This window comes from Rhinolophus sinicus, linkage group LG14 (genome assembly GCF_036562045.2).
Source record: "Rhinolophus sinicus isolate RSC01 linkage group LG14, ASM3656204v1, whole genome shotgun sequence".
In the NCBI taxonomy this organism is placed as follows: Eukaryota; Metazoa; Chordata; class Mammalia; order Chiroptera; family Rhinolophidae; genus Rhinolophus; species Rhinolophus sinicus.
The window spans coordinates 26,152,375-26,167,943 of record NC_133763.1 but is presented as its reverse complement, the minus strand read 5'-3'; the positions used below and the strand labels follow the sequence as shown (position 1 = coordinate 26,167,943).

At 36.1% G+C, this 15,569-nt stretch overlaps 1 protein-coding gene across 10 annotated transcripts in view; it reads left to right on the top strand.

The window, feature by feature from the left end:
* SNTG1 (syntrophin gamma 1) overlaps positions 1-15,569 on the top strand; it is an 813,791-nt gene that overhangs the window by 337,487 nt on the left and 460,735 nt on the right. The window contains exon 4 of one of the 10 annotated variants that reach the window (XM_074318423.1): positions 113-196. The exons of the other annotated variants lie outside the window; for them this stretch is intronic. The gene's annotated coding sequence lies outside the window, so the exon portion shown is untranslated. The remainder of the gene's footprint in view (positions 1-112; positions 197-15,569) is intronic. 10 annotated transcript variants of the gene reach the window in all.

Sequence of the window (15,569 nt, the reverse complement as noted above, 5' to 3'; positions counted from 1 at the left end):
TACAGCAGAGGTCTAATACACAGATTACACTGATATTTGGTATGAGTTCTCTTCATATCGGCCACAGCGTTTTTCATGCAGTAAGTTTTTTTTGTTTTGTTTTTTTTTAAAGACTCCTCTGCACAGGATTGTCATCTCATTCTTGTACAACAGAGAATTATTTGTTTACATCCAACTAATGGTTAGCAACCTGCATGTAAGTAGTTGGTCCAACTGCACGTTCACCCTTCCGTTTCAATTCCAGTTAAATTTTTGGCTGAAAAAATTTGGCTTTAAGAGCACATTTATTGTACGTTATGAAGTATGGTGAATATGTTATTAAATAATGTGGTACTTTGCTCATCAGGCATAATGTCTAAAATCTAACATACATTAATTCCATTGATGATTGGGGGAAGCAAATAATGGAAGCATCAATTGGTCATCTGGCTCTAAGGTTTTGTCTTAAACTAAACATTTTTAGTTTTAGGCAAGGGCCAGAAATGTGGCAGACAGGTTTTTGTTATGCATTCTCATATTATATGTGACTAGATTACAGACAAGATATGTCTATCTATAATTAAAGACGCTTGTGGAAATTGAAAACGTCTTGTAGTGCTACCTTGGGTGAAACCAATGGTCCATTTTTGTTTGTTTCTACAAACAAAACAATTAGGAACCATCTAGAAAGGCAGTGAGAAGGTAGATTCTGCAGCACTGCTTTCGTTTAATTGGGCTTTTGGCACTCCCTTCAAATCCAGAACCTCACCTCTAGTTCAGACCAAGACTTGGCACTTCTGCTTGAGTTCCTGAAAGAATTGTTGATTTTGTACCTAAGGCCTGTGAGAACCTGGTTGTGTTAACTTCCTGTATATAATGTAAAAATCCCCATTGTACTGTTATAGGCCAACAATTCCAGTATGACTTGTTGGCAAAGAGTGCTACACCGTTTCAATGAAGCAATGTATGTTTGTTTTAACTGAACTAAAATAAATACATGCTTATTCCTGAAAAAAAAAAAAAGACCGGGTTTTTATTATATTATATAAGACTTAGTCTTATATTATAGTAAAATAAGACCGAGTCTCATATTAATTTTTGCTCCAAAAGATGCATTAGAGCTGATTGTCCAGCTAGGTCTTGTTTTCGGGGAAACACGGTACACAGAAGATGTATTACATAATTGTACACCTGAAACCTATATAACTTTACTAACAATTGTCACCCCAATAAACTTTAATTAAAAAAAGAAAAGAAATCCACAGATGGCCACCACCCATGTCATGCTTGGAAGTGCTTTGAGGGGTCAAGCCATGAACCAAGGCCCGCTACCACTGGTGTTGGGTTTAGGGCTGCTCAGCTAGAGTTACAGGACACAGTCAAGCCAGATGCTGCTTGTCTGGGCTCTGGAAACCATTGAGAGAGCCTAGAAAAGTCTGCAGCATGAGCCAAGACAGGCGATTTGTATGAAAAATCCACTGGAAGCAGCTTGAGTGTGCCCCAAAGTTGGGTGGAGCAAGGTCTGAAACCACCAGGGCATGGGGATTGATGGGTGTTAGCCTGCTTGATGGAGATTCAGATATGGTGGCTGTCTGTGTCTGCAGGCTGGGAATGGGGAGGGTTCATCAAAGAAACAAAGGCCTCTGCCAGCTCCTCCATCCAGAAGAAAGCTGCTCCTCCCACCTGCTACAAAGCCAGACAACTCAGTTACCCACTATGTTTCTGCTGCCTCTCCAGCTGTTGCCCCACGCTGGTGCTCAAGGCCAGTGATTCTGTTGGTGGGTAAGTCCGCATGCAATCCCTTTAAGAGAAGTTACTGGGACTCCAGCAGCCCTCTGTCTAAGTCAGAATCTCTGCTGATTTTCACAGCCAGAAATTATGGCGATGTCCTTCCCTCGCACTGGAACCCTGGGCTATGGAGGGTCTGGGGCTTCTTGTTCCTCTGGGGGGACTTCCACAGACGAGATATCACTCCCAATTTTTAGTAGTCACATGCAAGTGTGGGACCAGCTAGTTCAGCATCTCTATCCCTCCTGCTAGTCTCAAGGTAGCTTCTTCTGCATGTCCTTAGTTGTCAGGCTTTAATTCAGCAAGATTTTAGGTGATTCTCAATGATGGTTGTTTTGTAGTTTAGTTGTGATGTTGATGTGGCTGTGAGAGAAGGTAAGCACAGCATTTATCTACTGCGCCATCTTGTCTGGAAGCTTGATGCTAATCTGTCTTTCAATTATTTATTTCTAGTTTAATTCCATTGTGACATGAAAGCAAACATTTTTGTTGAAAAAACATGATTGCTAGTTTTTTTCAAATTTCTTGATGTCTGGTCTATGGCCCAGGATGTGGTTTATCTTAGTGAAATATCACGTTAGACTAAGGAAAATGTGCATTCTGCTGTTTCAGTGGAACTATTCCATAAATGTTAAGTATATCCAGTTGATTTATAATGCTGTGTAGTTCAAATATATCCTTACTGATTTCCTGTCTGCTGGACCAGTCCATTACTGATAGAGAGGTATTTAAGTCTCCAAGCACAATAATTGATTTACATAATTATCCTTGCATTTCTATCAGTTTGTCTCATGTATTTTGACGATCTCTTGTTATGTGCATACATGTTAAAGTTTGTTTTGCCTTCTTGGAGAATTTATCCTTTTATGTTTATATAATATCCTTCTGAAAACTCAATAATTTTCCTTGTTGTGAAGTTCATTTTGTCTGAAATTACTATAGCTACTCCAGCTTTTTAAAAAATTAATGTTAGCATTGTTTATTTTTATCCATCCTTTTATTTATAATCTATATGTGTATTTATATTTTAAGGGAGATTTTCTTATAAACTATATATGCTTGAGACTTGGTTTTGATCTACTTCAACAGTCTCAATATTTTAATTGATATATTTAGACCATCAACATTAAAAACAATTATTGATTTGATATATTTGAATTATCCTGTGCCATATTTGTTATTATTCTCTGTCACTGAACTTGCTTTTGTTTTTGATATCTTATTTCTGTGTATGGTATGAGATAGTGATCTAGTTTCATTCTTAGGAATGTGGTTATCCGGCTTTCCCCTCACCATTTATTGAAGAAAGTACCTTTTCCCCATTGTATATATTTAGTTTCTTTGTTGTAAATTAGTTGACAATGTATGTGTGGATTTATTTCTAAGTTCTGTGTTTTTGCTCCGTTAATCTCTCTGTTTTTTTTGCCAATATCATACTGTTTTCATTACTATAGTTTTGTAATATAGTTTGAAATAGGGAGTGTGATAACTCCAATGTTAATTTCTCAATATTGCTTTGCCTATTTGGGGTTTTTCTGAATACATACAAATTTTAGGATCATTTGTTCTATTTCTGTGAAAAATACCATTGGAATTTGAACAGGGATTGCATTGAATCTGTAGGTTGCTTTTAGTAGTAATTTTCAGTTTGTTCAGGTTTTTCTTTATGGCATACCTGGAAGAGATGCTTCCAATTTCCTATCTACCATATTGGAAATCAGAAAATTTTAGTAGTTCTTTTAAGGTGAGTTGGTTAACAACAAATTTTCTAAGGTTTTATACATATTGTAATTTCCTTATTTTCCCTTAATTTATGAAAGCTAATTTTGTTTGATATACAATTTTTGGCTCATAGTTCTTTCAGGATTTCAGATACACCAGCATGCTGTGTTCTGTTGTTCAAACCTTATGATGAGAAGTAAGCTATTAATCTTATTGTGGTCCTCCTGTATCTTGCTGCTTTCAAGATTTTTTCTTTGTCTTTCAGCATTTTACTATGATATGTCTGCATGAAGAACTGTCTTTATTTTATTTTTACTGTTTGGAGTTTGTTGAGATTCTCATATGTATAGGTCAATGATTTCAGTTAGATTTGGAACATTATCAGCCACTATTTCTTTTTCCTCTTCCTTTTTCTTTTTTTATTCCCCACACTGTATTTCACATTGTTGTAACTATTTTGTAACGATTGATCTGTACATCCTAATCCCTTCACCTTTCTCACCCATCCTCTCAACCCCTCTCCCATCTTAAAGCCATCAGTTTCTTCTCTGTATGCTGTTTTCTTTGTTCATTTCTTCTGTTCTTTAGATTCCAAATATAATTGAGATCATGGACTTGTCTTTCTGAGTCTGACTTATTTCACTAACATAATACCATCTAGGTCCATCCATTTTGTTGCAAATGGTAAGATTTCATTCTTTTTCTATGGCAGAGGAATACTCCATTGTGTATATGTACCAAAACTTCTTTATCCATTCATCTATTGATGTGCATTTCCGTTTCTCCCAATCTTGGCTATTGTGAATAGCACTGCAATACACACAGGGGTGCACATACCTATTTGATTTCTGTTTTGGATTTCTTTGGATAAATACCCAGCATAATAATCTCAAGATCCATCTATGTTGTCACAAAAGGCACTATTTTGTCTTTTCTTATGGCAGAATAATATTCCATTGTGCATATATACCACATCTTCTTTATCTAATCATTTATCAAAGGACACTTTGGTTGTCTCCATGTCTTGGCCACGGTAAACAGAACTGCAATGAACATTGGGGCACATATATCGTTACAGATAAATATTTATACAGTCATGATTGTGTCACATTTAATGTAACCAGTGGCTGACATATATTATTTCTATGCATGAAGTTTCTAATATATTTTAATAAGGAATATTTAATTATTTTCACTGATATTCTTTAATTACTCATTTTTTTTCAGTCTTCAGCAGTGTATTGTATTGGCTCTGACTTTCAAAATTGCAATTATGAGGCATTTCTCCAAAGAATAAAAATGACCTGGGCCATTGATATAATACTTAATAGCTGCACAATATTTTTTTTATTATTGGTACAATAGAGGTGGAAAGAAATATATTGATGTGTGATGTGGAGAAAAGGGAACCCTCATGCACTGTCGGTGGAACTGCAAATTGTTGCAGCCATTATGGGAAACAGTATGGAGATGCCTCAAAAAATTAAAAATAAAACTACCATATGACCCAGCAATTCCACTTCTTGGTATTTATCTGAACAAACTGATAATGCTAATTTGAAAATATATATGTGCCCCTATGTTTACTGCAGTATTATTTACAATAGCCAAAATATGGAAGCATCCTCAGTGTCTCTGGATAGAGGAATGAATAAGAAAGATGTGAGATTATATAGAGAGGGTGCCAAAAAAATGTATACACATTTTAAGAAAAGAAAAAAAAACTATATTAATTGTAATAATATATACCAATAACAAAAGATGAATATAAATTATGTTTGACTTCTGCTATTGAAAGAGGTGCTTAAAGTGGTTACCATCAGTGTCCAAACACTTCTTATTATAGCGAACTACTGCTTGAGTATAGATAACATCTCTTAAAATGTGTATACATTTTTTGTCACCCTTGTATATACACACACACACAAACACACACAAAATGAAATATTAAATAGCAATAAAAAATAATGAATGCTTGCCATTTTTGACAACATGGATGGAACTTGAAATAAGTCAGAGAAAGATAAATAATATATGGTTTCACTGATTTGTGGAATCTAAAAAAAGAAAAAAAAATGAACAAACAAAATGAAATCAAAACAGACTCATAGAAACAGACACCAAAGGGATGGATGCCAGAAGGGGAATGAGTGAAAAAAGTGAAAGGGAATATGATCAATAATATTGTGATAAGTTAGTACAGTGACAGATCATTACTAGAATTAGTAGAGCAATCATCTTGCAAGGTATAAAAATCTCAAACCACTGTATTATACACTTATAACTAATATAGTATTGTATACAATTATGTTTAAATAAAAATTAAACAAATAAATAAAAATGTCATGACCTAAAACATAAAATAAAATACATTTGTATTTAAATAAATGACCACATCACATTTAGGGGGAAAAATCAAAGTAAAGTCTATGATTTCTGTGCAGTACTGTTCTAAAAACAGATATCATTATCTATTGTCTATAAACACTTAAATCAATTTAAGGTAGTATGCACAATGATGTGGATATACAAAAAGCTTATTGGGAAGATAATGTCTACCTACTTCCATCCCTCACACAGCAAAATGTGTGTATATTCTGGAGGATCACATCAATATACTAAATTATATAAAAAGCTACAGAATAAATAGGGTGCATCTTTGAGCACCAGCTTTACTCAAATATTTAGGGACAACATTTTCTTTGTGATCAACAAAACACACATATCAATAGAATAGAACATGTGAAAAAGTTCACATTTAAATAACCTCTGGATTTGAAAAAAAAATATTTCTGCCATTAGTGCTTCCAGATGCACCTCTAGACATGTCAGAGTGCATTCATCCACTTTCTTCTAACTTGAAATTAACTTCTTTGAAAATCTGAGAAAAACTACTCTGTAATTACTATTTGTAAAGGCTATGCTGCTTTTGCTTCTATTTAATTCTCAAACACAATTTTACTTTGTCACTGTACATTATTTAAAAAGCGGTTTTGATGAGCTAAGTAAAGACGTGAATTTGTTCTCACATTTCACTATAATTTCATTTAGCTGTACTAATCCTTTTAGGAAAGAAGATTTCTCTTTGTCTCTGTAAGATTTGTAAAAGGGATTTAGATGCACCAAGTAAACATGTGGACTGGCTTTCACATTTAATTTCAATGATTATTTTAAGAAAACAAAAATTAGATTAGAAAATTCATGTGAGAATGTATATAATGAGTGTATGACTTGGGTTCTTCTGGATGTGAGTTCTGTATAAAGATGTGTTAAGCAACCTAAGAAAAATTTTTCCCATTCAATATCATTTACAGCTTCAGATCTGTAATTCTCTCTCTCTCTCTCTCTCTCTCTATATATATATATATATATATATGCATATATGTATACATGTATATATGTATATATGTATATATGTATATATATATGTGTATGTGTATGTATATGTATATACATATAGATAGATAGATAGATAGATAGATGCACCTTTTTAAAAACTTCCAGCTCTTCCAGATGCACCTTTTAAAAAACTATCAAGAATACTAACCAGTAATAATTTATAATTCATAAAAATAAATTAGCATAACTAGAATGACTTAGGATGTAATAGAAAGAGCATGTTAGAAAAACGTCTGACACTAGCACATGCTATCCATTTCACTTTCCATAAATATCTCAACTTCTACAAGGCTATTTTTAAATAAAATTTTGAGATAATAATAAATGCCTTGTTTAATTCACTAGTACCAATTAAAAGAACTTACACCTACCCTCCACCTCACACCCAGACACAGCTATGTCTTTTTGCCTTTCTTTTCAGCAATTCTAAGATACATTGGTTACAGTTCAATTCTAGGCCACAGATCAATACTGGTATGATATCAAAAGGAAGCAAGAGTTTCAGCCTATGTCTCTATCACTCAGCAATGCTGCTTATTATTTGCACCTAGCACCTCAGTACCACAGGACTGTCTATGAATAATCCTTGCTCAGATGACTTGAGACGGGTATGTTTGAGTTGTCTTGTGGGATCCGTATTGCTTCCTAAGATCCAGGTGTATACCCTGTGGTACATCTGTTCTGATAATAAAGCTTATTGTATAATTTGGAAGTGTATTTCACCCCATAGGTCTAGTCATTTTTCCCTGCTCATCTTTAATTTTCTACATTAGTTCATGTTCCGCAGCAACTTTGTGACAACTATTATTGCAACTTCCTCTTAGTATTGTGGCATCACCTTATTCTTCGTTTTCTCAAGAAATAAACTCTGTTCATCTAACCCAGGGGTGTCCAAACTGCGGCCCGCGGGCCAACTGCGGCCCATGATTCATTGTTAATTGGCCCGCAACAAATTCCAAAAATATATTTAGTTTACTTAAATAAACCAGGTGAGGCAATACGTACTTCACCTCGAGTGAGTGGTCCGGCTGTTTGTGTATTTTACCGCATATGGCCCTTGGTGAAAAACGTTGAAAAAAGTTTGGACACCCCTGACAAGAACAGTACTTATGTCCATGAAGGGACTTCTCAACATCCATGCCTGCCCACTTGGACATTGGAACAATACCCACCTACATTCCCTATCCCCTTACTCTAGATCTTCTAGATGTTTATAGGAATATTACATAGCTTGATCTTGGTCACTGCTGTAAACTGGAGGCTAAAATTCAACAGAAGATTGTCATACACCAAAAACATTGTTTTTCTTCCATTCACCTGAGACATTTCTATCACTTCAATTAATCCCATGCAGTGTGAATTTGTCTCTTCCAAATTGTAACTCTGATGCCAAGCTATTCTTTCTTACCCTCTTTACCATTTCCCCTATAGTTTTGGCCTTAAATATAACATAATGATTCACATGGATCTATAACTAGAAAGTAAAAAGGTTAAAAAAAAAGGTATATGAACACGTTTTGTAAATTAAAAAAAAAGTAAACAAATGCGTAATTCTGTCTTTTAAGTTGTGAGTGTATCATAATGGTTTACTCTACCACAAGTCCTTAATCCACACTTACATGACACAGTTTTTTTGTTTATCCTAATATTCCAATAAAAGATAAAATTTTCCTATGATATCATGAATTTCTGGATGACTTTTTAGAGTGGACACTTCTTGACTCTATCAAGACTTAATTCCATTAAGTCTTCTATTCATCATCCTTAATTGCTAGAAAAAGTGAAACAGAAAAATACACATCATTTTCTTATATTTAAAAATATGAATTCAGAATATGAATCTCTCATGAGTAAATAGGAACTTTATTAAAAACTGGTAAAATTATTTATACCTAAAATTATTTTCCTTGTTTGATCATTATATTATGAATAATTTCTACTTGTGGATGAAGGAATGAGCCAGAGACCTAAATAAAAAGCCTCTATTGCTCAACCATCAGTTGAGATAACTTTGAGGATTAGACTTGATTCTGGTCCATCATAAACAGGATTACCTTTATTGCTTGCTTCTAGCTTTCTCTGCTCACCACAGATGAGATCTCTTCTGGTATGAAATATAAAATATAAAAATTGAGCCAGGTTTAGTTTGTTAAACAAAGGAGCAAAACAAAAGTAGAGTGAAAGATTAATGATGGTTCATAAAATTTAAGTATTTTAGGTATAATCAAATGGAACTCATTGGAATTTTAATTATCTTAATTAAGTAAATCTCATTTATTTCAAACTCTGTGTCATGTATCACTAGCATGAAAGTTGGTTAATGTAATACATTATACTGTATTATTAGAAAAAAACATATGGTTATCTCAATAGATATAAAAAATTTATTTGGCAAAATATAACACCCATCTCATTATGAAAACAGTCAATAAGCTAAAAGTAGAAGGCAACTTCCTTAACTAGATAAATGGCACCTATGAAAAAGCTGCAACTGGCAGCATTCTTAATAACTGAAGATTAATTCTTTCTTGATGGGTTCTCTAACAAGACAGGAGTATATGTTTTTGCCACTTCTATTCATCTGTGACACGTGGTTCTAATAGGGCAAGTAGCCAATAAAATAAAATAACAGAAACCCATAGTGGAAGAAGGAAGTAAAACTATATTTATTTGCAGATGGCATGATATTGTAAATAGAAAATTCTAAGAAATACACAAAAAATTAGTTGAGCTAATAGGAAAGTTCAACAAGTTTACAAATACAATAGCAACATAAAATCAATTTATTTTTTATACTCTAGCAATAGAAAAATTTTAAATGAAATCAGGAAAACAATTTCATTTGCAATAGCATCAAAAATAATAAAATACTTTGGAATAAGTTTAATAAAAACAGTGTAAAACATATACAGTGAAACTGCAACATTAGGGAATTAATGATTTTAATAGAAAGATCCTTAAATAGAAAGACCACTCATTTTCATGGATTGTAAGACAATATTATTAAGATAGCTATAGTTCACAAATTGACCTATGGATTAAATACTATCACTATCAAAACCCCAGTTGGCTCTTTTGTAAAAATTGATGAGTTGATACTAATATTCATATAGAAATACAGAATACTGAGAATAATCAGATCAATCTTGAAATAGAAGAATAAAGTTAGCAGACTCATACTTCTAGATTTTAATAATTCAAAGCTACAGTAAGCAAGAAGTGTGATGCCGGCCTAAAGACAGATTCATAAATCAGTGGAATAAAATTAAGATTCCATATATAAATTGTTACATTTATGATAAATTGGTTTACAACAAATATGCTAAGAGAATTGAGTAGGGAAATTAGCCTGTTCAACAAATTGTTATGGGACAACTGGATATACATGTGCAAAAACAATGAGGTTGGATCACCTTCCATAACATAAAAAATTAACTTAAAATGAACTACAAATTTAAACATATGAGCTAAAACTATAAAAGTCTCAGAAGAGAACATTGAATAAGTCTTCATGAAATTTGGTTCTGCAAGAGTTTTTTATGATATGAAAATAAAATCTTATGTAACAAAATATATTAATTAATAAAATTAATATTTTTGGTGCTAGATATGGTGTCACTAAGAAAGTGATAAACAATACACAGAGTGAGAGACAATATCTCAAATCATACAAGTCTGATAAAAGACTTGTATTCAAACTATACACTTACATCTCAATAATATAAAGACAAATGACCCAATTAAAAATGAGTGAAGCAGATATCAAAAGCATCAGAGGAGCAAAGATGGTGCAGTAAGTAAACACTGTGTTTACCATCTCTCACGACCACATCAAAATTACAACTCACCTACAAAACAACCATTATTGAGAATCACCTAAAATCAAGCTGAACTGAAGCCTTTCAACTAAAGACATACAGAAGAAGCCACCTCCAGACTGGTAAGAAGGTCAGAGATGGGGAACAGGCTGGTCCCATACCCAGCATGTGATCATTAAGGATAAGGAGGGCTATTTCTGCTGTGGGGATCCCTCACCATCCCCTAGAAGGGCAGGAGATCCCAGCCCCAATCCAGCCCAGGATTCCAGCGCTAGGGAGAGAAGTCCCCATAATTTCAGGCTGTAAGAACCAGTGGAGATTGTGACTGAGTGACGTTGAGTATAGCTGCACTCATAGACGCCCCTCTTAAAGGGACAGCGCGTGGACTTACCCACCAACAGAATCACTCGCTCTGAGCTCCAGCAGTGGGGCAGCAGGTGAAAAGGTGGCAGGGACAAGTGGTGGGGAATTGAATTGTCTGGCTTGGGACGGGGGCTGGAGAGGCAGCTTTCTCCTATACAGGGGAGCTGGCAGAGGTCATTTTTCTTTGTTGAGCCATCCCCCTTTCTGTCACTGGAAGACAGGTGATCGCCACTTCTAACTCTCCATACCCTGGTGATCTGAGACACTGCCCGCCCAACTTTCAGGCACACCCAGGATGCTTCCAGCCACTTTTTCATGCAGACCACCTGCATTTGTTCAAGCTGCAGACTTTCCTAGGGTCTCTCAAAGGTTTGTGGAACCCAGACAAGCAGCATCTGGCTTGAGCGTGTTCTGTGCCTCTGGCTGCGCAGCCCTAAGCTGGCACAAGCAGCAGCCGGCCTAGGTTCACAGTTTGGCCTCTCAAGGCCTTCCAAGAACATCATGGGTGGCAGCCATCTGCGGATTTCTTTCTGGCTCCCACTGGGTGGTCTTAGATGTGGTGTGGGCAGTGGCTGAAGTAGACCTATAGCAGATCCCCTCCAAGGTGGTACTGGGGCTGATGCCCCGAGTGGCTGGCTTCAAAAGTAGCTGGAGCTGTAGGGTCAACCCCTTCATAAAAACTCTTCCACTGTAGTCAAGGCCAGTCTTCACAACAAGTGAGCTCAAGGGTCAGTCCCTCACACTGATGTGTAGTTATCAACCAAGGCTCAACTACAAGAGGAGGGCACACACAAACCCCATAAGGGACACACCTGGAGTGCATGGCTCAGATGAACAGAAAGAGTGTGCCACTGAACCCCACGGCACACCTACTACATAAGGCCATTTTACTAAGACCAGCAGGCATAGCATCTCTACCTAATACACAGAAACAAACACCAGATGTAGCCAAAATGGGGAGACAAAGAAACATGTCCCAAAATAAAAGAACAGAACAAAGCTCCAGAAAAAGAACTAAGTGAAATGGAGATAAGCAATCTATCAGACACAGAGTTCCAAACACTGGTTATAAGAATGCTCAATGATCTCAGGGAGAACTTCAACAGAGAGACAGGAAGCATAAAAATGGAGATGAAAACCATAAAAAAGAACCAGTCAGAAAACAAGGATACAATAATGGAAATGAAGAATATATTATAAGGACTCAACAGTAGATTATATGAAGCAGAGGATCTAACCTGCAATGTAGAAGATAAGATAGTAGAAAACACCCAACCAGAGCAGCAAAAAGAAACAAAGAATACAAAAATTTTAGAACAGTTAAAGGGGCTTCCAGGATAATATAAAGTATACCAATATTCACATTATAAGGGTACCAGAAGGAGATGAGAGAAAGCAAGGAATTGAAAACCTAATTGAAGAAATAATGACAGAAAACTTCCCTAGCCTGGTGAAGGAAATAGACATTCAAGCCCAGGAAGCACATAGAGTCCCAAACAAGATGAGCCCAAAGAGGCCAACACTGAGACACATCATATTTAAAATGCCAAAGGTTAAATACAAAGAGAGAAACTTAAAAGCAGCAAGAGGAAAGCAATTAGTTACCTAGAAGGGAACCCCTATATAACTGTCAGCTGATTTCTCAACAGAAACTTTGCAGGCAGGAAGGCAGTGGCAGCAAATATTCCAAGTGACAAAAAGCAATGACATACAACCAAGATTGCTTTACCCAGCAAGTCTGTCATTTAGAATTGAAGGGCGATAAGGAGCTTCCAAGACAAGAAAAAGCTGAAGGAGTTCATCACCACCAAAGCAGTATTACAAGGAATCTTAGATGGACTTCTTTAAGATAGGAGGGGCGTTAAGGATGGGAGAAAAGGGGAAGGGATTGAGAAGTACAAATTGGGTGTTATACAGTAGTCATGGGGATATAGGGTATCGCATGAGGAATATAGTCCATAATATTATAATAACTAGGGATGGTACCAGATAGGTACTAGATCTATCAGGGTGACAGATGGGAATGGGGCGGGGGTCAGGGTGAAAAAGGTGAATGTATTAAGAAATACAAATTTCTAGTTAATACATTATGGAGTATATAATCAACAATGTTGTAAAGATCACATAAGGTGCCAGATGGACACTGGACTCATCAGAGGGATCATGTCATAGACTGTGTAGATGCCTGACCAATGCACTATACACCTGAAGCTGAAGTAAAATAATATTGAATGTCAACTATAACCAAATATATACAGAGTCACAGGATGTGGAGTACAACATAAGGAAGATAATCGATGGTATTGTGACAGCTATATTAAGATGTCAGAGCGGTAGTAGCTTAGGGGGTGGGTTATCACTTTATGAGGTGTTTAAATGTCTATTACATTGCTTTGTACACCTGAAACTAATAAAATTATGAAAAAAAATGAGTGAAGAATTTGAATAGATATTTCTTCAATGATGGTATACAATTGGCTAAAAATATATGAAAATATGTTTAACATCACTATTAATTATGGATATTCAAGTCAAACCACAATGAGATACTCTTCCTACACACTAGATGGCTGTAATCAAAGAGACAGACAATAGCTGTTGTTGAATGTGAATATGTGAAGGAATCGGGATGCTCATACATTGCTCAAGGGAATGTAAAATGGTGCTGTCATGTGGAAAACAATTTGACAGTTCCTCAAAATGTTAAACATTAAGTTCCTACATGAATCAGCAAAGCTTATGTAATATTTAAAATTCAAACTATGTAATCCCCTATACTAATGGACTATTATACGAGTATATGTGTATTCAAACATATTTGACAAAATTCAACATTCAAGAATAAATAGAAAGTACCTCAACTTGATAGAGAGCACCTATAAAAACAAAATATAACTGATGTCATACTTCCAGTGATAGAATGAATGTTTCCCTCAAAGATAATAAAAAAGATAAGAATGTCCATTTTCATCACTCTTATAAAACACAGTACCAAAAGGTGAAAGTCATACATGATGTAAAGGAAGAACTAATCCATTCTTATTTGCCAATGATAAAATTGACTATGAAGAAAGTAACAATCAATGTGCAGAAAACTCCTAGAAATAATGTGAGTTAAGGAAGGTTACTGGACACAAAATCAACATGAAAATTCATTTGTATTTCCATATACTACAATAAACGTAAGGAAACAAAATTTCATAACATAACACCATTCTAAATCCCTCCAAGAAAATATGTAGTTTGGTAAAAATTTAACAAAACAGACAATGTGAATGGATCTTGAGATAATTACACTAAAGGAAATAAGTCAGATAGAAAAAGCCGAGAACCATATGATTTCACTCATATGTGGGATATAAAACTGGAAGTAACAAAGGAATAAGAGAAAAAAAGAAACAAAAATTCACAGACACAGACCACACTTTAGTGGTTACCAAAAGGTAATGGGGTCAAATATATGGTGATAAAAAGAAAACTGACTCTGTGTAGTGAGCACAATTCGATATATAGATGATGTATTATAGAATGCACACTTGATTTTAAATGGGATGACATTATAGATATGGAGGTGTGAGGTGGGCCTCTTGAAATCTCCTCTGGAATTTACAACACATTGAGCAATTATAATTCCACAGAGGACTCCCTGCGCAGCAGACAGGCAAGACTAAGAGACATCCAACTGAAGTCATCTAAAAGTGGGCAAATTGGGCAAGCGGGGGAGGAGGGAAGTGGGCAGTGTAGAGACACGGGCCACTCGGGCACAGGACTCAGACCGAGCTCAGAACTGAGCTCTGAACTTGCTGCATTCTGGAGCTACTGCAGTCAAGGGAGAGGAAAGAATTCAGACTGCTAGCTCTCCCCTTATGGCCAACAGTCCTGTCTGAGGGATCAGCATATAATACGACTTAACCCAATGCTCACGGCAGAGACCTCGGGGCAAAGACTGAGGGAAGAAGGCTGATAAAGGAGGTAACGCTTATGCCAAGCAGAGGATGGAAGGCTTAGGCACAGAGCCTAGCTAACCCCTCCTTATTCTCCCAGAGCTCACCCTGCCCCCACCTGCCTAGCTCTAAAAGCAGAACAGTAGCACTGTCAGATCAAAAGAACAGAATACTTGCAGTTCTGAGAACTGGGGCCTGCAGTCAGAGAATCACAGACCAGCTAGTTACAGTGAAGGACAGGGAGTCCTGGGTGCAAGACTACCTGCTCTGGTGATCAATGCCATTGCTCACAGCTACCTGTCACAACCCACCCATCCCTGCCCCCACCTATCTGGGCGGATCGCTGCAGGGGTAAAAAGAGCCACTGAAACACACAGGCCCTGACTCTGGTACAGGAAGAGCTTTGGAATTCCAGTTTTCCACAACTTCCAACGGAGGTGGTGTCCAGAGACACAGGCATCCTGCTCACAGAGGAGAAGCCCATCTTCCAGGGAATCCCCTTATTGTGTCAGAAGGTGAAATAGTGTAGAGAAAATATAACACTACAGCGTGAGAG